Raw genomic sequence first — 23694 nt, forward strand, 5'->3', positions numbered from 1 at the left:
TGGTTTAAATTAAAAATGGTGTTTCCTGACTAGCTGAGCCTCATTCTTTACAGATTGAGGCTTATCAAATAGAAGAAACATTGCAAATGTACCTGCTATAGATCCAGCGATGGGGCAAACCTCACGGAATGATCCTTCTTCTGGCAGGTAAGTGCTACTAATGGAAGTCATCAAGCAGACACTTCCTGCCAAAATGCTGTATATTGCTTTGATCGTCCAGCACTTTCATCCTACTGATCCCGGAGCTCCATGGGGTCCCATGTAGTGAACCGTGTCATTCCTTTGCAAATGACTGATGTCTCTATCTTCTTAGCAAAAGACTCCTACGTTCCATCTTGACTGTAGACAACATCAGCAGTGGAGAAGGCCAGCCATTTAACTCTCAGCATCATGGTGGAGACCAAACAGCGGTCAAAGAAAGATTCCGGCATAATTGGTGTACTTTACAGCTGCATTACGATGCTTTATTACATTGTTTGGCATCATATTTACCTAATGTTATCTGACATAGCATTTTGTCCTATATTAAATGTTAATGTATCACTGTTATGAAATGTTATCTGCTGCATTTTAGCTTTATGTTTCATTGTTATATGTTATACACTTTTTACTGTATGACACAGTATAATGTGCTTATATTACCGTCGTGCATTGTCTATATTATTTGTACATTGCCGCAGTATTGTATTAATATTAAATTGTTAAGTAATAGTTATATGTTGTTCACTGAAGCATTTTTGCCTCTGTATATAGCATTGTTACATATTAAGTTAATACACTGTTATCTTATGCAAAAATAGTGTTCAGTAAAATTATGTATTGTGTTTATACATTGTTGGGTTGGAGTAAAGGGTCCTGATTCACTGATTGGCTCGAAAATGGTTTAAATTAAAAACGGTGTTTCCTGACTATCTGAGCCTCAGTCTTTACAGATTGAGGTTTACCAAATAGAAGAAACAGTGCAAATGTACCTGCTATAGAACTAGCGATGGGGCAAACCTCACGGAATGATCCTTCTTCTGACAGGTAAGTGCTACTAATGGATATCATTAAGCAGACACTTCCTGCCAAAATGCTGTATATTGCCTTGATCATCCAGCACTTTCATCCTACAGATCCCGGAACTCCATGGGGTCCTATGTAGTGACCGTGTCAATCCTTTGCAAATGACTGATGTCGCTATCTTCTTAGCAATAGACTCCTACGTTTCATCTTGACTGTAGACAACATCAGCAGTGGAGAAGAAGGCCAGCCATTTAACTCTCAGCATCATGGTGGAGACCAAACAGCGGTCATAGAAAGATTCCGGCTAAATTGGTGTACTTTACCGCTGCATTACGACGCTTTATTTCATTGTTTGGCATCATATTTACATAATTTTAGCTGACATAGCATTTTGTCCTATATTAAATGTTCATGTATCACTGTTATGAAATGTTATATGCTGCATTTTAGCTTTATGTTTAACATTGTTATATTTTGTACACTTTTTATTGTATGACACAGTATTTATTTATTTAATATTTATTACCAGTTATTTATATAGCGCACCCATTTTCCACAGCGCTTTACAGAGAATATTTGGCCATTCACATCAGTCCCTGCCCAGTGGAGCTTACACTCTATATTCCCTATGACACACACACACACACACACATACATACATACTAGGGGTAATTTTGTTAGGAACCAATTAACCTACTAGTATATTTTTGGAGTGTGGGAAGAAACCGGAGTACCCGGAGGGAACCCACGCAAGCACAGGGAGAACATACAAACTACACACAGTTAGGGCCGTAGTGGGTATCGAACCAACGACCTCAGTACTGTGAGGCAGTAACGCTAAGCATTACACCGTCTGTGATGCCCAGTATAATGTGCTTATATTACCGTCGTGCATTGTCTATATTATTTCTACATTGCCGCAGTATTGTTTTAATATTGAATTGTTATGTAATAGTTATATGTTGTTCACTGAAGCATTTTTGCCTCTGTATATAGCATTGTTACATACTAAGTTAATACACTGTTATCTTATGCAAAAATAGTGTTCAGTAAAATTATGTATTGTGTTTATACATTGTTGGGTTGGAGTAAAGGGTCCTGATTCACTGATTGGCTCGAAAATGGTTTAAATTAAAAATGGTGTTTCCTGACTAGCTGAGCCTCAATCTTTACAGATTGAGGCTTTCCAAAAAAGAGTAACACTGCAAACGCACCTGTTATAGATCCAGCGATGGGGGCAAACCTCACGGAATGATCCTTCTTCTGACAGGTAAGTACTACTAACGGACGTCATCATGCAGACAATTCCTGCCAAAATGCTGTATATTGCTTTGATCATCCAGCACTATCATCCTACTGATCCCGAAGCTCCATAGGGTCCACGTAGTGAACCGTGTGATTCCTTTGCAAATGACTGATGTCTCTATCTTCTTAGCAAAAGACTCCTACGTTCCATCTTGACTGTAGACAACATCAGCAGTGGAGAAGGCCAGCCATTTAACTCTCAGCATCATGGTGGAGACCAAACTGCGTTCAAAGAAAGATTCCGGCATAATTGGTGTACTTTACAGCTGCATTACGATGCTTTATTACATTGTTTGGCATCATATTTACCTAATGTTATCTGACATAGCATTTTGTCCTATATTAAATGTTCATGTATCACTGTTATGAAATGTTATCTGCTGCATTTTAGCTTTATGTTTCATTGTTATATGTTATACACTTTTTACTGTATGACACAGTATAATGTGCTTATATTACCGTCGTGCATTGTCTATATTATTTGTACATTGCCGCAGTATTGTATTAATATTAAATTGTTAAGTAATAGTTATATGTTGTTCACTGAAGCATTTTTGCCTCTGTATATAGCATTGTTACATATTAAGTTAATACACTGTTATCTTATGCAAAAATAGTGTTCAGTAAAATTATGTATTGTGTTTATACATTGTTGGGTTGGAGTAAAGGGTCCTGATTCACTGATTGGCTCGAAAATGGTTTAAATTAAAAACGGTGTTTCCTGACTATCTGAGCCTCAGTCTTTACAGATTGAGGTTTACCAAATAGAAGAAACAGTGCAAATGTACCTGCTATAGAACTAGCGATGGGGCAAACCTCACGGAATGATCCTTCTTCTGACAGGTAAGTGCTACTAATGGATATCATTAAGCAGACACTTCCTGCCAAAATGCTGTATATTGCTATGATCATCCAGCACTTTCATCCTACAGATCCCGGAACTCCATGGGGTCCTATGTAGTGAACCGTGTCAATCCTTTGCAAATGACTGATGTCGCTATCTTCTTAGCAATAGACTCCTACGTTACATCTTGACTGTAGACAACATCAGCAGTGGAGAAGAAGGCCAGCCATTTAACTCTCAGCATCATGGTGGAGACCAAACAGCGGTCAAAGAAAGATTCCGGCTAAATTGGTGTACTTTACCGCTGCATTACGACGCTTTATTACATTGTTTGGCATCATATTTACATAATTTTATCTGACATAGCATTTTGTCCTATATTAAATGTTCATGTATCACTGTTATGAAATGTTATATGCTGCATTTTAGCTTTATGTTTAACATTGTTATATTTTGTACACTTTTTATTGTATGACACAATATTTATTTATTTAATATTTATTACCAGTTATTTATATAGCGCACCCATTTTCCACAGCGCTTTACAGAGAATATTTGGCCATTCACATCAGTCCCTGCCCAGTGGAGCTTACACTCTATATTCCCTATGACACACACACACACACACACACACATACATACATACTAGGGGTAATTTTGTTAGGAACCAATTAACCTACTAGTATATTTTTGGAGTGTGGGAGGAAACCGGAGTACCCGGAGGGAACCCACGCAAGCACAGGGAGAACATACAAACTACACACAGTTAGGGCCGTAGTGGGTATCGAACCAACGACCTCAGTACTGTGAGGCAGTAATGCTAAGCATTACACCGTCTGTGATGCCCAGTATAATGTGCTTATATTACCGTCGTGCATTGTCTATATTATTTCTACATTGCCGCAGTATTGTTTTAATATTGAATTGTTATGTAATAGTTATATGTTGTTCACTGAAGCATTTTTGCCTCTGTATATAGCATTGTTACATACTAAGTTAATACACTGTTATCTTATGCAAAAATAGTGTTCAGTAAAATTATGTATTGTGTTTATACATTGTTGGGTTGGAGTAAAGGGTCCTGATTCACTGATTGGCTCGAAAATGGTTTAAATTAAAAATGGTGTTTCCTGACTAGCTGAGCCTCAATCTTTACAGATTGAGGCTTTCCAAAAAAGAGTAACACTGCAAAGTCACCTGTTATAGATCCAGCGATGGGGGCAAACCTCACGGAATGATCCTTCTTCTGACAGGTAAGTGCTACTAACGGACGTCATCATGCAGACAATTCCTGCCAAAATGCTGTATATTGCTTTGATCATCCAGCACTATCATCCTACTGATCCCGAAGCTCCATAGGGTCCACGTAGTGAACCGTGTGATTCCTTTGCAAATGACTGATGTCTCTATCTTCTTAGCAAAAGACTCCTACGTTCCATCTTGACTGTAGACAACATCAGCAGTGGAGAAGGCCAGCCATTTAACTCTCAGCATCATGGTGGAGACCAAACTGCGTTCAAAGAAAGATTCCGGCATAATTGGTGTACTTTACAGCTGCATTACGATGCTTTATTACATTGTTTGGCATCATATTTACCTAATGTTATCTGACATAGCATTTTGTCCTATATTAAATGTTCATGTATCACTGTTATGAAATGTTATCTGCTGCATTTTAGCTTTATGTTTCATTGTTATATGTTATACACTTTTTACTGTATGACACAGTATAATGTGCTTATATTACCGTCGTGCATTGTCTATATTATATGTACATTGCCGCAGTATTGTATTAATATTAAATTGTTAAGTAATAGTTATATGTTGTTCACTGAAGCATTATTGCCTCTGTATATAGCATTGTTACATATTAAGTTAATACACTGTTATCTTATGCAAAAATAGTGTTCAGTAAAATTATGTATTGTGTTTATACATTGTTGGGTTGGAGTAAAGGGTCCTGATTCACTGATTGGCTCGAAAATGGTTTAAATTAAAAACGGTGTTTCCTGACTATCTGAGCCTCAGTCTTTACAGATTGAGGTTTACCAAATAGAAGAAACAGTGCAAATGTACCTGCTATAGAACTAGCGATGGGGCAAACCTCACGGAATGATCCTTCTTCTGACAGGTAAGTGCTACTAATGGATATCATTAAGCAGACACTTCCTGCCAAAATGCTGTATATTGCTATGATCATCCAGCACTTTCATCCTACAGATCCCGGAACTCCATGGGGTCCTATGTAGTGAACCGTGTCAATCCTTTGCAAATGACTGATGTCGCTATCTTCTTAGCAATAGACTCCTACGTTACATCTTGACTGTAGACAACATCAGCAGTGGAGAAGAAGGCCAGCCATTTAACTCTCAGCATCATGGTGGAGACCAAACAGCGGTCAAAGAAAGATTCCGGCTAAATTGGTGTACTTTACCGCTGCATTACGACGCTTTATTACATTGTTTGGCATCATATTTACATAATTTTATCTGACATAGCATTTTGTCCTATATTAAATGTTCATGTATCACTGTTATGAAATGTTATATGCTGCATTTTAGCTTTATGTTTAACATTGTTATATTTTGTACACTTTTTATTGTATGACACAGTATTTATTTATTTAATATTTATTACCAGTTATTTATATAGCGCACCCATTTTCCACAGCGCTTTACAGAGAATATTTGGCCATTCACATCAGTCCCTGCCCAGTGGAGCTTACACTCTATATTCCCTATGACACACACACACACACACACACATACATACATACTAGGGGTAATTTTGTTAGGAACCAATTAACCTACTAGTATATTTTTGGAGTGTGGGAGGAAACCGGAGTACCCGGAGGGAACCCACGCAAGCACAGGGAGAACATACAAACTACACACAGTTAGGGCCGTAGTGGGTATCGAACCAACGACCTCAGTACTGTGAGGCAGTAATGCTAAGCATTACACCGTCTGTGATGCCCAGTATAATGTGCTTATATTACCGTCGTGCATTGTCTATATTATTTCTACATTGCCGCAGTATTGTTTTAATATTGAATTGTTATGTAATAGTTATATGTTGTTCACTGAAGCATTTTTGCCTCTGTATATAGCATTGTTACATACTAAGTTAATACACTGTTATCTTATGCAAAAATAGTGTTCAGTAAAATTATGTATTGTGTTTATACATTGTTGGGTTGGAGTAAAGGGTCCTGATTCACTGATTGGCTCGAAAATGGTTTAAATTAAAAATGGTGTTTCCTGACTAGCTGAGCCTCAATCTTTACAGATTGAGGCTTTCCAAAAAAGAGTAACACTGCAAACGCACCTGTTATAGATCCAGCGATGGGGGCAAACCTCACGGAATGATCCTTCTTCTGACAGGTAAGTGCTACTAACGGACGTCATCATGCAGACAATTCCTGCCAAAATGCTGTATATTGCTTTGATCATCCAGCACTATCATCCTACTGATCCCGAAGCTCCATAGGGTCCACGTAGTGAACCGTGTGATTCCTTTGCAAATGACTGATGTCTCTATCTTCTTAGCAAAAGACTCCTACGTTCCATCTTGACTGTAGACAACATCAGCAGTGGAGAAGAAGGCCAGCCATTTAACTCTCAGCATCATGGTGGAGACCAAACAGCGGTCAAAGAAAGATTCCGGCTAAATTGGTGTACTTTACCGCTGCATTACGATGCTATATTACATTGTTTGGCATCATATTTACCTAATGTTATCTGACATAGCATTTTGTCCCTATGTAAAATGTTCATGTATCACTGTTATGAAATGTTATCTGCTGCATTTTAGCTTTATGTTTAACATTGTTATATGTTATACACTTTTTACTGTATGACACAGTATAATGTGCTTATATTACCTTCGTGCATTGACTATATTATTTCTACATTGCCGCACTATTGTTTTAATATTAAATTGTTATGTAATAGTTATATGTTGTTCACTGAAGCATTATTGCCTCTGTATATAGCATTGTTACATATTAAGTTAATACACTGTTATCTTATGCAAAAATAGGGTTCAGTAAAATTAAGTATTGTGTTCGTACATTGTTGTGTTGGAGTAAAGTGTCCTGATTACCAGATTGGCTCGAAAATGGCTTAAATTTAAAATGGTGTTTTCTGACTAGCTGAGCCTCAGTCTTTACAGATTGAGGCTTACCAAATAGAAGAAACATTGCAAATGTACCTGCTATAGATCCAGCGATGGGGCAAACCTCACGGAATGATCCTTCTTCTGGCAGGTAAGTGCTACTAATGGACGTCATCAAGCAGACACTTCCTGCCAAAATGCTGTATATTGCTTTGATCGTCCAGCACTTTCATCCTACTGATCTCGGAGCTCCATGGGGTTCCATGTAGTGAACCGTGTCATTCCTTTGCAAATGACTGATGTCTCTATCTTCTTAGCAAAAGACTCCTACGTTCCATCTTGACTGTAGACAACATCAGCAGTGGAGAAGAAGGCCAGCCATTTAACTCTCAGCATCATGGTGGAGACCAAACAGCGGTCAAAGAAAGATTCCGGCTAAATTGGTGTACTTTACCGCTGCATTACGATGCTATATTACATTGTTTGGCATCATATTTACCTAATGTTATCTGACATAGCATTTTGTCCCTATGTAAAATGTTGATGTATCACTGTTATGAAATGTTATCGGCTGCTTTTTAGCTTTATACTTAACATTGTTATATGTTATACACTTTTTACTGTATGACACAGTATAATGTGCTTATATTACCTTCGTGCATTGTCTATATTATTTGTACATTGCCGCAGTATTGTATTAATATTAAATTGTTAAGTAATAGTTATATGTTGTTCACTGAAGCATTTTTGCCTCTGTATATAGCATTGTTACATATTAAGTTAATACACTGTTATCATATGCAAAAATAGTGTTCAGTAAAATTATGTATTGTGTTTATACATTGTTGGGTTGGAGTAAAGGGTCCTGATTCACTGATTGGCTCGAAAATGGTTTAAATTAAAAACGGTGTTTCCTGACTATCTGAGCCTCAGTCTTTACAGATTGAGGGTTACCAAAAAGAAGAAACAGTGCAAATGTACCTGCTATAGAACTAGCGATGGGGCAAACCTCACGGAATGATCCTTCTTCTGACAGGTAAGTGCTACTAATGGACATCATTAAGCAGACACTTCCTGCCAAAATGCTGTATATTGCTTTGATCATCCAGCACTTTCATCCTACTGATCTCGGAGCTCCATGGGGTCCCATGTAGTGAACCGTGTCATTCCTTTGCAAATGACTGATGTCTCTATCTTCTTAGCAAAAGACTCCTACGTTCCATCTTGACTGTAGACAACATCAGCAGTGGAGATGAAGGCCAGCCATTTAACTCTCAGCATCAGGGTGAAGACCAAACAGCGGTCAAAGAAAGATTCCGGCTAAATTATTGTACTTTACCGCTGCATTACGATGCTTTATTACATTGTTTGGCATCATATTTACCTAATGTTATCTGACATAGCATTTTGTCCCTATTTAAAATGTTCATGTATCACTGTTATGAAATGTTATCTGCTGCATTTTAGCTTTATGTTTAACATTGTTATATGTTATACACTTTTTACTGTATGACACAGTATAATGTGCTTATATTACCTTCGTGCATTGACTATATTATTTCTACATTGCCGCACTATTGTTTTAATATTAAATTGTTATGTAATAGTTATATGTTGTTCACTGAAGCATTATTGCCTCTGTATATAGCATTGTTACATATTAAGTTAATAGACTGTTATCTTTTGAAAAATACTGTTCAGTAAAATTATGTATTGTGTTCGTACATTGTTGTGTTGGAGTAAAGGGTCCTGATTCCCAGATTGGCTCAAAAATGGCTTATATTTAAAATGGTGTTTCCCGACTAGCTGAGCCTCAATCTTTACAGATTGAGGCTTTCCAAAAAAGAGTAACACTGCAAATGCACCTGTTATAGATCCAGCGATGGGGGCAAACCTCACGGAATGATCCTTCTTCTGACAGGTAAGTGCTACTAATGGACGTCATCAAGCAGACAATTCCTGCCAAAATGCTGTATATTGCTTTGATCATCCAGCACTATCATCCTACTGATCCCGAAGCTCCATAGGGTCCACGAAGTGAACCGTGTGATTCCTTTGCAAATGACTCATGTCTCTATCTTCTTAGCAAAAGACTCCTAAGTTCCATCTTGACTATAGACAACATCAGCAGTGGAGAAGAAGGCCAGCCATTTAACTCTGAGCATCATGGTGGAGACCAAACAGTGGTCAAAGAAAGATTCCGGCTAAATTGGTGTACTTTACCGCTGCATTACGACGCTTTATTACATTGTTTGGCATCATATTTACCTAATGTTATGTGACATAGCATTTTGTCCTATATTAAATGTTCATGTATCACTGTTATGAAATGTTATCTGCTGCATTTTAGCTTTATGTTTAACATTGTTATATGTTATACACTTTTTACTGTATGACACAGTATAATGTGCTTAAATTACCGTCGTGCATTGTCTATATTATTTCTACATTGCCGAAGTATTGTTTTAAAATTAAATTGTTATGTAATAGTTATATGTTGTTCACTGAAGCATTTTTGCCTCTGTATATAGCATTGTTACATATTAAGTTAAAACACTGTTATCTTATGCAAAAATAGTGTTCAGTAAAATTATGTATTGTGTTTATACCTTGTTGGGTTGGAGTAAAGGGTCCTGATTCACTGATTGGCTCGAAAATGGTTTAAATTAAAAATGGTGTTTCCCGACTAGCTGAGCCTCAGTCTTTACAGATTGAGGCTTACCAAATAGAAGAAACATTGCAAATGTACCTGCTATAGATCCAGCAATGGGGCAAACCTCACGGAATGATCCTTCTTCTGGCAGGTAAGTGCTACTAATTGACGTAATCAAGCAGATACTTCCTGCCAAAATGCTGTATATTGCTTTGATCATCCAGCACTTTCATCCTACTGATCTCGGAGCTCCAAGGGGTCCCATGTAGTGAACCGTGTCATTCCTTTGCAAATGACTGATGTCTCTATCTTCTTAGCAAAAGACTCCTACGTTCCATCTTGACTGTAGACAACATCAGCAGTGGAGAAGAAGGCCAGCCATTTAACTCTCAGCATCAGGGTGAAGACCAAACAGCGGTCAAAGAAAGATTCCGGCTAAATTGGTGTACTTTACCGCTGCATTACGACGCTTTATTACATTGTTTGGCATCATATTTACCTAATGTTATCTGACATAGCATTTTGTCCTATATTAAATGTTCATGTATCACTGTTATGAAATGTAATCTGCTGCATTTTAGCTTTATGTTTAACATTGATATATGTTATACACTTTTTACTGTATGACACAGTATAATGTGCTTAAATTACCGTCGTGCATTGTCTATATTATTTGTACATTGCCGCAGTATTGTATTAATATTAAATTGTTATGTAATAGTTATATGTTGTTCACTGAAGCATTTTTACCTCTGTATATAGCATTGTTACATATTAAGTTAATACACTGTTATCTTATGGAAAAATAGTGTTCAGTAAAATTATGTATTGTGTTTATACATTGTTGGGTTGGAGTAAAGGGTCCTGATTCACTGATTAGCTCGAAAATGGTTTAAATTAAAAATGGTGTTTCCTGACTAGCTGAGCCTCAGTCTTTACAGATTGAGGCTTACCAAATAGAAGAAACATTGCAAATGTACCTGCTATAGATCCAGCAATGGGGCAAACCTCACGGAATGATCCTTCGTCTGGCAGGTAAGTGCTACTAATGGACGTCATAAAGCAGACACTTCCTGCCAAAATGCTGTATATTGCTTTGATCGTCCAGCACTTTCATCCTACTGATCTCGGAGCTCCATGGGGTCCCATGTAGTGAACCATGTCATTCCTTTGCAAATGACTGATGTCTCTATCTTCTTAGCAAAAGACTCCTACGTTCCATCTTGACTGTAGACAACATCAGCAGTGGAGAAGAAGGCCAGCCATTTAACTCTCAGCATCATGGTGGAGACCAAACAGCGGTCAAAGAAAGATTCCGGCTAAATTATTGTACTTTACCGCTGCATTACGACGCTTTATTACATTGTTTGGCATCATATTTACCTAATGTTATCTGACATAGCATTTTGTCCTATATTAAATGTTCATGTATCACTGTTATGAAATGTTATCTGCTGCATTTTAGCTTTATGTTTAACATTGTTATATGTTATACACTTTTTACTGTATGACACAGTATAATGTGCTTAAATTACCGTCGTGCATTGTCTATATTATTTGTACATTGCCGCAGTATTGTATTAATATTAAATTGTTATGTAATAGTTATATGTTGTTCACTGAAGCATTTTTGCCTCTGTATATAGCATTGTTACATATTAAGTTAAAACACTGTTATCTTATGCAAAAATAGTGTTCAGTAAAATTATGTATTGTGTTTATACCTTGTTGGGTTGGAGTAAAGGGTCCTGATTCACTGATTGGCTCGAAAATGGTTTAAATTAAAAATGGTGTTTCCCGACTAGCTGAGCCTCAGTCTTTACAGATTGAGGCTTACCAAATAGAAGAAACATTGCAAATGTACCTGCTATAGATCCAGCAATGGGGCAAACCTCACGGAATGATCCTTCTTCTGGCAGGTAAGTGCTACTAATTGACGTAATCAAGCAGATACTTCCTGCCAAAATGCTGTATATTGCTTTGATCATCCAGCACTTTCATCCTACTGATCTCGGAGCTCCAAGGGGTCCCATGTAGTGAACCGTGTCATTCCTTTGCAAATGACTGATGTCTCTATCTTCTTAGCAAAAGACTCCTACGTTCCATCTTGACTGTAGACAACATCAGCAGTGGAGAAGAAGGCCAGCCATTTAACTCTCAGCATCAGGGTGAAGACCAAACAGCGGTCAAAGAAAGATTCCGGCTAAATTGGTGTACTTTACCGCTGCATTACGACGCTTTATTACATTGTTTGGCATCATATTTACCTAATGTTATCTGACATAGCATTTTGTCCTATATTAAATGTTCATGTATCACTGTTATGAAATGTAATCTGCTGCATTTTAGCTTTATGTTTAACATTGATATATGTTATACACTTTTTACTGTATGACACAGTATAATGTGCTTAAATTACCGTCGTGCATTGTCTATATTATTTGTACATTGCCGCAGTATTGTATTAATATTAAATTGTTATGTAATAGTTATATGTTGTTCACTGAAGCATTTTTACCTCTGTATATAGCATTGTTACATATTAAGTTAATACACTGTTATCTTATGGAAAAATAGTGTTCAGTAAAATTATGTATTGTGTTTATACATTGTTGGGTTGGAGTAAAGGGTCCTGATTCACTGATTAGCTCGAAAATGGTTTAAATTAAAAATGGTGTTTCCTGACTAGCTGAGCCTCAGTCTTTACAGATTGAGGCTTACCAAATAGAAGAAACATTGCAAATGTACCTGCTATAGATCCAGCAATGGGGCAAACCTCACGGAATGATCCTTCGTCTGGCAGGTAAGTGCTACTAATGGACGTCATAAAGCAGACACTTCCTGCCAAAATGCTGTATATTGCTTTGATCGTCCAGCACTTTCATCCTACTGATCTCGGAGCTCCATGGGGTCCCATGTAGTGAACCATGTCATTCCTTTGCAAATGACTGATGTCTCTATCTTCTTAGCAAAAGACTCCTACGTTCCATCTTGACTGTAGACAACATCAGCAGTGGAGAAGAAGGCCAGCCATTTAACTCTCAGCATCATGGTGGAGACCAAACAGCGGTCAAAGAAAGATTCCGGCTAAATTATTGTACTTTACCGCTGCATTACGACGCTTTATTACATTGTTTGGCATCATATTTACCTAATGTTATCTGACATAGCATTTTGTCCTATATTAAATGTTCATGTATCACTGTTATGAAATGTTATCTGCTGCATTTTAGCTTTATGTTTAACATTGTTATATGTTATACACTTTTTACTGTATGACACAGTATAATGTGCTTAAATTACCGTCGTGCATTGTCTATATTATTTGTACATTGCCGCAGTATTGTATTAATATTAAATTGTTATGTAATAGTTATATGTTGTTCACTGAAGCATTTTTGCCTCTGTATATAGCATTGTTACATATTAAGTTAATACACTGTTATCTTATGCAAAAATAGAGCTCAGTAAAATTATGTATTGTGTTTATACATTGTTGGGTTGGAGTAAAGGGTCCTGTTTCCCAGATTGGCTCGAAAATGGCTTAAATTTAAAATGGTGTTTCCTGACTAGCTGAGCCTCAATCTTTACAGATTGAGGCTTTCCAAAAAAGAGTAACACTGCAAACGCACCTGTTATAGATCCAGCGATGGGGGCAAACCTTACGGAATGATTCTTCTTCTGACAGGTAAGTGCTACTAATGGATGTCATCAAGCAGACAATTCCTGCCAAAATGCTGTATATTGCTTTGATCCTCCAGCACTTTCATCCTACTGATCTCGGAGCTCCATGGGGTCCTATGTAGTGAACCGTGTCATTCCTTTGCAAATGACTGATGTCTCTATCTTCTTAGCAAAAGACTCCTACGTTCCATCTTGACTGTAGACAACATCAGCAGTGGAGAAGAAGGCCAGCCATTTAACTCTCAGCATCATGGTGGAGACCAAAGAGCGGTCAAAGAAAGATTCCAGCTAAATTGGTGTACTTTACCGCTGCATTACGATGCTATATTACATTGTTTGGCATCATATTTACCTAATGTTATCTGACATAGCATTTTGTCCCTATTTAAAATGTTCATGTATCACTGTTATGAAATGTTATCTGCTGCATTTTAGCTTTATGTTTAACATTGTTATATGTTATACACTTTTTACTGTATGACACAGTATAATGTGCTTATATTACCTTCGTGCATTGACTATATTATTTCTACATTGCCGCACTATTGTTTTAATATTAAATTGTTATGTAATAGTTATATGTTGTTCACTGAAGCATTATTGCCTCTGTATATAGCATTGTTACATATTAAGTTAATAGACTGTTATCTTTTGAAAAATACTGTTCAGTAAAATTATGTATTGTGTTCGTACATTGTTGTGTTGGAGTAAAGGGTCCTGATTCCCAGATTGGCTCAAAAATGGCTTATATTTAAAATGGTGTTTCCCGACTAGCTGAGCCTCAATCTTTACAGATTGAGGCTTTCCAAAAAAGAGTAACACTGCAAATGCACCTGTTATAGATCCAGCGATGGGGGCAAACCTCACGGAATGATCCTTCTTCTGACAGGTAAGTGCTACTAATGGACGTCATCAAGCAGACAATTCCTGCCAAAATGCTGTATATTGCTTTGATCATCCAGCACTATCATCCTACTGATCCCGAAGCTCCATAGGGTCCACGAAGAGAACCGTGTGATTCCTTTGCAAATGACTCATGTCTCTATCTTCTTAGCAAAAGACTCCTAAGTTCCATCTTGACTATAGACAACATCAGCAGTGGAGAAGAAGGCCAGCCATTTAACTCTGAGCGTCATGGTGGAGACCAAACAGTGGTCAAAGAAAGATTCCGGCTAAATTGGTGTACTTTACCGCTGCATTACGACGCTTTATTACATTGTTTGGCATCATATTTACCTAATGTTATGTGACATAGCATTTTGTCCTATATTAAATGTTCATGTATCACTGTTATGAAATGTTATCTGCTGCATTTTAGCTTTATGTTTAACATTGTTATATGTTATACACTTTTTACTGTATGACACAGTATAATGTGCTTATATTACCGTCGTGCATTGTCTATATTATTTCTACATTGCCGAAGTATTGTTTTAAAATTAAATTGTTATGTAATAGTTATATGTTGTTCACTGAAGCATTTTTGCCTCTGTATATAGCATTGTTACATATTAAGTTAAAACACTGTTATCTTATGCAAAAATAGTGTTCAGTAAAATTATGTATTGTGTTTATACTAGGGGTGTGCACCGGCCACTTTTCGTGTTTTGTGTTTTGGTTTTGGATCTGGATCTTTCTTCGTGTTTTGGATCTGGATTGGTTTTGCCAAAACCACCCTTCCGTGTTTTGGGTTCTGGGTTTTGTGTTTTGGATCTGTATTTTTTTTTTAAAAAGCATAAAAACAGCTAAAATCACAGAATTTGTTGGTTTCTCTGCTCCTATGCTATTATTAACCTCAATAACCTTAATTTCCACTCATTTCCAGTCTATTCTGAACACCTCACACCTCACAATAGTGTTTTCATGTCCAAAAGGTTGCACCGAGGTAGCTGGATGACTATGCTAAGCGACACGAGTGGGCGGCACAAACACGTGACCCATCTAGGAGTGACACTGCAGTGGCAGACAGGATGGCAGTTAGAAAAACTAGGCCCCAAACTGTACATAATGCAAAGAAAAAAAAGAAGTGCAAGATGGAATTGTCCTTGGGCCCTCCCACCCACCCTTATGTTGTATAAACAGGACATGCACACTTTAACAAATCAATCATTTCAGCGCCAGGGTCTGCCACACAACTGTGGCTGAAATGATTGGTTCGTTTGGGCCCCCACAAAACAAGCTGGAAATTAATGTGTCCCTGCACAAACTGGCTCTACGGAGGCAAGATGTCATCCTCATCCTCCTCATCCACCGATTCCTCACCCTCTTCAGTGTGTACATCCTCATCCTCACAAAGTATTAACTCGTCCCCACTTGAATCCACCACCACAGGTCCCTCTGTACCTTCTGGAGGCTGGTCTCCCTGGAAGAGCTGATAATTCATTTTGATGAACATCATCTTCTCCACATTCTGTGGAAGCAACCTCCTACGCCTTTCGCTGACAAGGTTCCCGGCTGCACTAAACACTCTTTCGGAGTACACACTGGAGGGGGGGCAACTCAGGTAAAATAGAGCCAGCTTGTACAGGGGCCTCCAAATTGCCTCTTTTTCCTGCCAGTACAGGTATGGACTGTCTGACATGCCTACTTGGATGCTGTCACCGATGTAATCCTCCACCATTCTGTCAATGGTGACAGTATCATATGCAGTGACAGTAGACATGTCAGAAATTGTTGCCAGGTCCTTCAGTCCAGACCAGATGTCCAAACTTGGTCCTGCCTGCCCTGCATCACCGCCAGCGGGTTGCTTAGGATACCTAAGTTTTTTCCTGGCAGCCCCAGTTGCGGGAGAAAATGAAGAAGGAGCCGTTGACGTGTCACGTTCCGCTTCAGCTGACAGTGTGTTCACCAGCAGGTCTTTGCACCTCTGCAGGCTTGTGTCGGCCGGAAAGAGAGACACCACATAGGCTTTAAACCTAGGATCAAGCACGGTGGCCAAAATGTAGTGGTCTGATTTCAACAGATTGACCACCCTGGAATCCTGGCAAAGCGAATGAAGGGCTTCATCCACAAGTCCCACATGCCGAGCGGAATCGCTCCGTCTTAGCTCCTCCTTCACTTTCTCCAGCTGCTTCTGCAAAAGCCTGATGAGGGGAATGACCTGACTCAAGCTGGCTGTGTCTGAACTGACTTCACGTGTGGCAAGTTCGAAGGGCTGGAGAACCTTGCACAACACGGAAATCATTCTCCACTGCGCTTGAGTCAGGTGCATACCCCCTCCTTTGCCTATGTCATAGGTGGATGTATAGGCTTGTATGGCCTTTTGCTGCTCCTCCATCCTCTGAAGCATATAGAGGGTTGAGTTCCACCGCGTCACAACCTCTTGCTTCAGGTGATGGCGGGGCAGGTTCAAGAGTGTTTGCTGGCGCTCCAGTCTTCGGCACGCAGTCGCTGAATGGCGAAAGTGGCCAGAAATTTTTCGGGCCACCCAAAGCGTCTCCTGCACGCCCCTGTCGCTTTTCAGAAAATTCTGCACCACCAAGTTTATTGTGTGAGCAAAACATGGGACGTGCTGGAATTTGCCCAGATGTAATGCCCGCACAATATTGGTGGCGTTGTCAGATATCACAAATCCCCAGGAGAGTCTAAGTGGGGTAAGCCACTGGGCGATGATTTCCCTCAGTTTCTCTAAGAGGTTGTCGGCGGTGTGCCTCTTACTGAAACCGGTGATACACAGCGTAGCCTGCCTTGTAACGAGCTGGCGTTTCTGAGATGCTGCTACTGGTGACGCTGCTGCTGTTGCTGCGTAAGGTGATACATCTACCCAGTGGGCTGTCACAGTCATATAGTCCTTAGTCTGCCCTGTTCCACTTGTCCACATGTCCGTGGTTAAGTGGACATTGTGTACAACGGCATTTTTCAGGACACTGAGGACACTTTTTCTGACGTTTCTGTACAGTCTCGGTATCGCCTGCCTAGTGAAGTGGAATCTAGACGGGATTTGGAACCGGGGACACACTACCTCCATCAATTGTCTAAATCCCACTGCACTAATGGCGGATACCGGACGCACGTCTAACACCAACATAGCAGTCAAGGCCTCAGTTATACGTTTTGCTTCAGGATGACTGCTGTCGTACTTCATCCTCCTCGCTAAGGACTGTTGGAGGGTCAATTGTTTAGTAAAAGTAGTGGTGTTCCTACTTCCTCTCTGGGATGATGAACGACTCCCAGCAGCAGCAACAGCAGCAGCGGCAGCAGTAGGCGTAGCAATGCAGGATCCTCCAGAGGAATCCCGGATAGGAGAGTCAGTCATGCCAGTGACATGGCCTGCAGGACTACTTCCGATCCTGACTAAGGAGGAAATTGACGAGGAGGGAGTTGATGGTGTGGTTTGCAGGCGCTTGGATACAACAGGACAACGGGATTTAGGTGTCCCTGGACTGCTTACGGTCTTAGCCAAAGTTTCTGAACTTGACAGTAACTTTTTATGAACGCGCTGCAGGTGCCGTATAAGGGAGGATGTTCCTAGGTGGTTGACGTCCCTACCCCTACTTATTTCACCTTTACATATGGTACATATGGCAAGACAGTTGTTGTCCGGATTTGGATAGAAATATTGCCAGACCAAAGAGGTGGAATGTTTGGTCTTCTGCCCAGGCATGACCGTGATGGGCTTTTTCATCCCACGGACAACAACTGTCTCCCCCGGAGCCTGATTTAAACAAACCACATCACCATCAGAATCCTCCTCGCCAACTTCCTCCTCAGCGCCAGCTACACCAGTATCCTCATCCTGTTGTACTTCAACAGTGACATCTTCAATTTGCATATCAGCAAGTGGACTGTGGGTGCTCCTTTCAGCACTTGCAGGGGGCGTGCAAATGGTGGAAAGAGCCACCTCTTCCCGTCCAGTGCTGGGAAGGTCAGGCATCGCAACCACCACCACACTTGGACTCTCCTTGGGGATTTGTGATATCTTCTTAGAAAGCACAGTTCTTCGCTGTGCTTTTGCCAGCTTAACTCTTTTGATTTTTTTAGTGGGAGGAGGGCTTCCATCGTCATGTGAAGCTGAACCACTAGTCATGAACATACTAGGGATCGACCTTAGCCGTTCCTTGCCACTCCGTGTCGTAAATGGCATATTGGCAAGTTTACGTTTCTCTTCAGCTGATTTAAATGTCTTTTTCAAGGTCATTTTCCTGAACTTTGCCATTTGGGATTGTATGTGCCCTCTACTATGACATTGGGCATCGGCCTTGGCAGACGACGTTGATGGCATGTTATCGTCTATGTCATGACTAGTGGCAGCAGCTTCAGCACTAGGAGGAAGTGGTTCTTGATCTTTCTCTATTTTATTTTTATCGGAGAAAGTTTGGTCCTCCATTTATGTTATATCGATTTGATATATACGTGCGGCTAAACACAGAAAATAATTTTTTTTTTGGTTTGGACTGGAGTGTACTTTGTGGGTTACAGCACCCTTTAACGGTCAAGCCAGCCGGCCCTTTACTTATGACACAGGCGCACTCTTGGCACTACTTTGTTGATGCACGTGCGGCTACTGCGCACACAATTCACAAACACAGAAAATAATTTTTTTTTGGTTTGGACTGGAGTGTACTTTCGGGGGTTACAGCACCCTTAACGGTCAAGCCAGCCGGCCCTTTACTTATGACACAGGCGCACGCTTGGCACTACTTTGTTGATGCACGTGCGGCTACTGCGCACACAATTCACAAACACAGAAAATAATTTTTTTTTGGTTTGGACTGGAGTGTACTTTCGGGGGTTACAGCACCCTTTAACGGTCAAGCCAGCCGGCCCTTTACTTATGACACAGGCGCACGCTTGGCACTACTTTGTTGATGCACGTGCGGCTACTGCGCACACAATTCACAAACACAGAAAATAATTTTTTTTTGGTTTGGACTGGAGTGTACTTTCGGGGGTTACAGCACCCTTTAACGGTCAAGCCAGCCGGCCCTTTACTTATGACACAGGCGCACGCTTGGCACTACTTTGTTGATGCACGTGCGGCTACTGCGCACACAATTCACAAACACAGAAAATAATTTTTTTTTGGTTTGGACTGGAGTGTACTTTCGGGGGTTACAGCACCCTTTAACGGTCAAGCCAGCCAGCCCTTTACTTATGACACAGGCGCACGCTTGGCACTACTTTGTTGATGCACGTGCGGCTACTGCGCACACAATTCACAAACACAGAAAATAATTTTTTTTTTGGTTTGGACTGGAGTGTACTTAGGGGGTTACAGCACCCTTTAACGGTCAAGCCAGCCGGCCCTTTACTTATGACACAGGCGCACGCTTGGCACTACTTTGTTGATGCACGTGCGGCTACTGCGCACACAATTCACAAACACAGAAAATAATTTTTTTTTGGTTTGGACTGGAGTGTACTTTCGGGGGTTACAGCACCCTTTAACGGTCAAGCCAGCCGGCCCTTTACTTATGACACAGGCGCACGCTTGGCACTACTTTGTTGATGCACGTGCGGCTACTGCGCACACAATTCACAAACACAGAAAATAATTTTTTTTTTGGTTTGGACTGGAGTGTACTTTGGGGGTTACAGCACCCTTTAATGGTCAAGCCAGCCGGCCCTTTACTTATGACACAGGCGCACGCTTGGCACTACTTTGTTGATGCACGTGCGGCTACTGCGCACACAATTCACAAACACAGAAAATAATTTTTTTTTTGGTTTGGACTGGAGTGTACTTTCGGGGGTTACAGCACCCTTAACGGTCAAGCCAGCCGGCCGTTTACTTATGACACAGGCGCACGCTTGGCACTACTTTGTTGATGCACGTGCGGCTACTGCGCACACAATTCACAAACACAGAAAATAATTTTTTTTTGGTTTGGACTGGAGTGTACTTTCGGGGGTTACAGCACCCTTTAACGGTCCAGCCAGCCGGCCCTTTATTTATGACACAGGCGCACGCTTGGCACTACTTTGTTGATGCACGTGCGGCTACTGCGCACACAATTCACAAACACAGAAAATAATTTTTTTTTTGGTTTGGACTGGAGTGTACTTTCGGGGGTTACAGCACCCTTAACGGTCAAGCCAGCCGGCCCTTTACTTATGACACAGGTGCACGCTTGGCACTACTTTGTTGATGCACGTGCGGCTACTGCGCACACAATTCACAAACACAGAAAATAATTTTTTTTTTGGTTTGGACTGGAGTGTACTTTCGGGGGTTACAGCACCCTTAACGGTCAAGCCAGCCGGCCCTTTACTTATGACACAGGCGCACGCTTGGCACTACTTTGTTGATGCACGTGCGGCTACTGCGCACACAATTCACAAACACAGAAAATAATTTTTTTTTTGGTTTGGACTGGAGTGTACTTTCGGGGGTTACAGCACCCTTAACAGTCAAGCCAGCCGGCCCTTTACTTATGACACAGGCGCACGCTTGGCACTACTTTGTTGATGCACGTGCGGCTACTGCGCACACAATTCACAAACACAGAAAATAATTTTTTTTTTGGTTTGGACTGGAGTGTACTTTCGGGGGTTACAGCACCCTTAACAGTCAAGCCAGCCGGCCCTTTACTTATGACACAGGCGCACGCTTGGCACTACTTTGTTGATGCACGTGCGGCTACTGCGCACACAATTCACAAACACAGAAAATAATTTTTTTTTGGTTTGGACTGGAGTGTACTTTCGGGGGTTACAGCACCCTTTAACGGTCAAGCCAGCCGGCCCTTTACTTATGACACAGGCGCACGCTTGGCACTACTTTGTTGATGCACGTGCGGCTACTGCGCACACAATTCACAAACACAGAAAATATATTATTTTTTTAGCACTTGGGGGGAGCACCCCTGATGGACAGAGCACCCCCTGGACAACACTACAGCACTCCTTTAGGACTGGGACACTGCACAGGACTTTGGAGTGGACACAGCCCCTATGGAGAACTGACTGCACAACACAGTCCAGCCAGCCCCTATGGACTTTGAAGTAGTGGACACAGCCCCTATTAACAACAGCAGCACAACACAGCCAGCCCCTATGGACTTTGAAGTAGTGGACAACAGCAGCACTACACTACACTACACTACACAGCCCTAACTCCCACCCTCCCTCTTCACTGTCCACAGCCGAGTGAGAAAATGGCGCCGACGCGGGTACCTTATATAGGATCCAAAACCCGCGAGACTCGGAAGGCGGGATGATGACGTTTTGCCTCGATTTCAGATCCGAGTCAGGCGGGAAAAGTCGAGCCTGACTCGGATCGGACTCGGATCGGGGGGGCTCGGGGGGGTTCGGATTTCAGAAATCCGAACCCGCTCACCCCTAGTTTATACCTTGATGGGTTGGAGTAAAGGGTCCTGATTCACTGATTGGCTCGAAAATGGTTTAAATTAAAAATGGTGTTTCCCGACTAGCTGAGCCTCAGTCTTTACAGATTGAGGCTTACCAAATAGAAGAAACATTGCAAATGTACCTGCTATAGATCCAGCAATGGGGCAAACCTCACGGAATGATCCTTCTTCTGGCAGGTAAGTGCTACTAATTGACGTAATCAAGCAGATACTTCCTGCCAAAATGCTGTATATTGCTTTGATCGTCCAGCACTTTCATCCTACTGATCTCGGAGCTCCATGGGGTCCCATGTAGTGAACCGTGTCATTACTTTGCAAATGACTGATGTCTCTATCTTCTTAGCAAAAGACTCCTACGTTCCATCTTGACTGTAGACAACATCAGCAGTGGAGAAGAAGGCCAGCCATTTAACTCTCAGCATCAGGGTGAAGACCAAACAGCGGTCAAAGAAAGATTCCGGCTAAATTTGTGTACTTTACCGCTGCATTACGACGCTTTATTACATTGTTTGGCATCATATTTACCTAATGTTATCTGACATAGCATTTTGTCCTATATTAAATGTTCATGTATCACTGTTATGAAATGTAATCTGCTGCATTTTAGCTTTATGTTTAACATTGATATATGTTATACAATTTTTACTGTATGACACAGTATAATGTGCTTACATTACCGTCGTGCATTGTCTATATAATTTGTACATTGCCGCAGTATTGTATTAATATTAAATTGTTATGTAATAGTTATATGTTGTTCACTGAAGCATTTTTACCTCTGTATATAGCATTGTTACATATTAAGTTAATACACTGTTATCTTATGCAAAAATAGTGTTCAGTAAAATTATGTATTGTGTTTATACATTGTTGGGTTGGAGTAAAGGGTCCAGATTCACTGATTAGCTCGAAAATGGTTTAAATTAAAAATGGTGTTTCCTGACTAGCTGAGCCTCAGTCTTTACAGATTGAGGCTTACCAAATAGAAGAAACATTGCAAATGTACCTGCTATAGATCCAGCAATGGGGCAAACCTCACGGAATGATCCTTCGTCTGGCAGGTAAGTGCTACTAATGGACGTCATCAAGCAGACACTTCCTGCCAAAATGCTGTATATTGCTTTGATCGTCCAGCACTTTCATCCTACTGATCTCGGAGCTCCATGGGGTCCCATGTAGTGAACCGTGTCATTCCTTTGCAAATGACTGATGTCTCTATCTTCTTAGCAAAAGACTCCTACGTTCCATCTTGACTGTAGACAACATCAGCAGTGGAGAAGAAGGCCAGCCATTTAACTCTCAGCATCATGGTGGAGACCAAACAGCGGTCAAAGAAAGATTCCGGCTAAATTGGTGTACTTTACCGCTGCATTACGACGCTTTATTACATTGTTTGGTATCATATTTACCTAATTTTATCTGACATAGCATTTTGTCCTATATTAAATGTTCATGTATCACTGTTATGAAATGTTATCTGCTGCATTTTAGCTTTATGTTTAACATTGTTATATGCTATACACTTTTAACTGTATGACACAGTATAATGTGCTTATATTACCATCGTGAATTGTCTATATTATTTGTACATTGCCGCAGTATTGTATCAATATTAAATTGTTAAGTAATAGTTATATGTTGTTCACTGAAGCATTTTTGCCTCTGTATATAGCATCGTTACATATTAAGTTAATACACTGTTATCTTATGCAAAAGTAGTGTTCAGTAAAATTATGTATTGTGTTTATACATTGTTGGGTTGGAGTAAAGGGTCCTGA

Source organism: Taudactylus pleione, unplaced genomic scaffold (genome assembly GCF_031769625.1).
Source record: "Taudactylus pleione unplaced genomic scaffold, aTauple2 ptg000026l, whole genome shotgun sequence".
Classification (NCBI taxonomy): domain Eukaryota; kingdom Metazoa; phylum Chordata; class Amphibia; order Anura; family Myobatrachidae; genus Taudactylus; species Taudactylus pleione.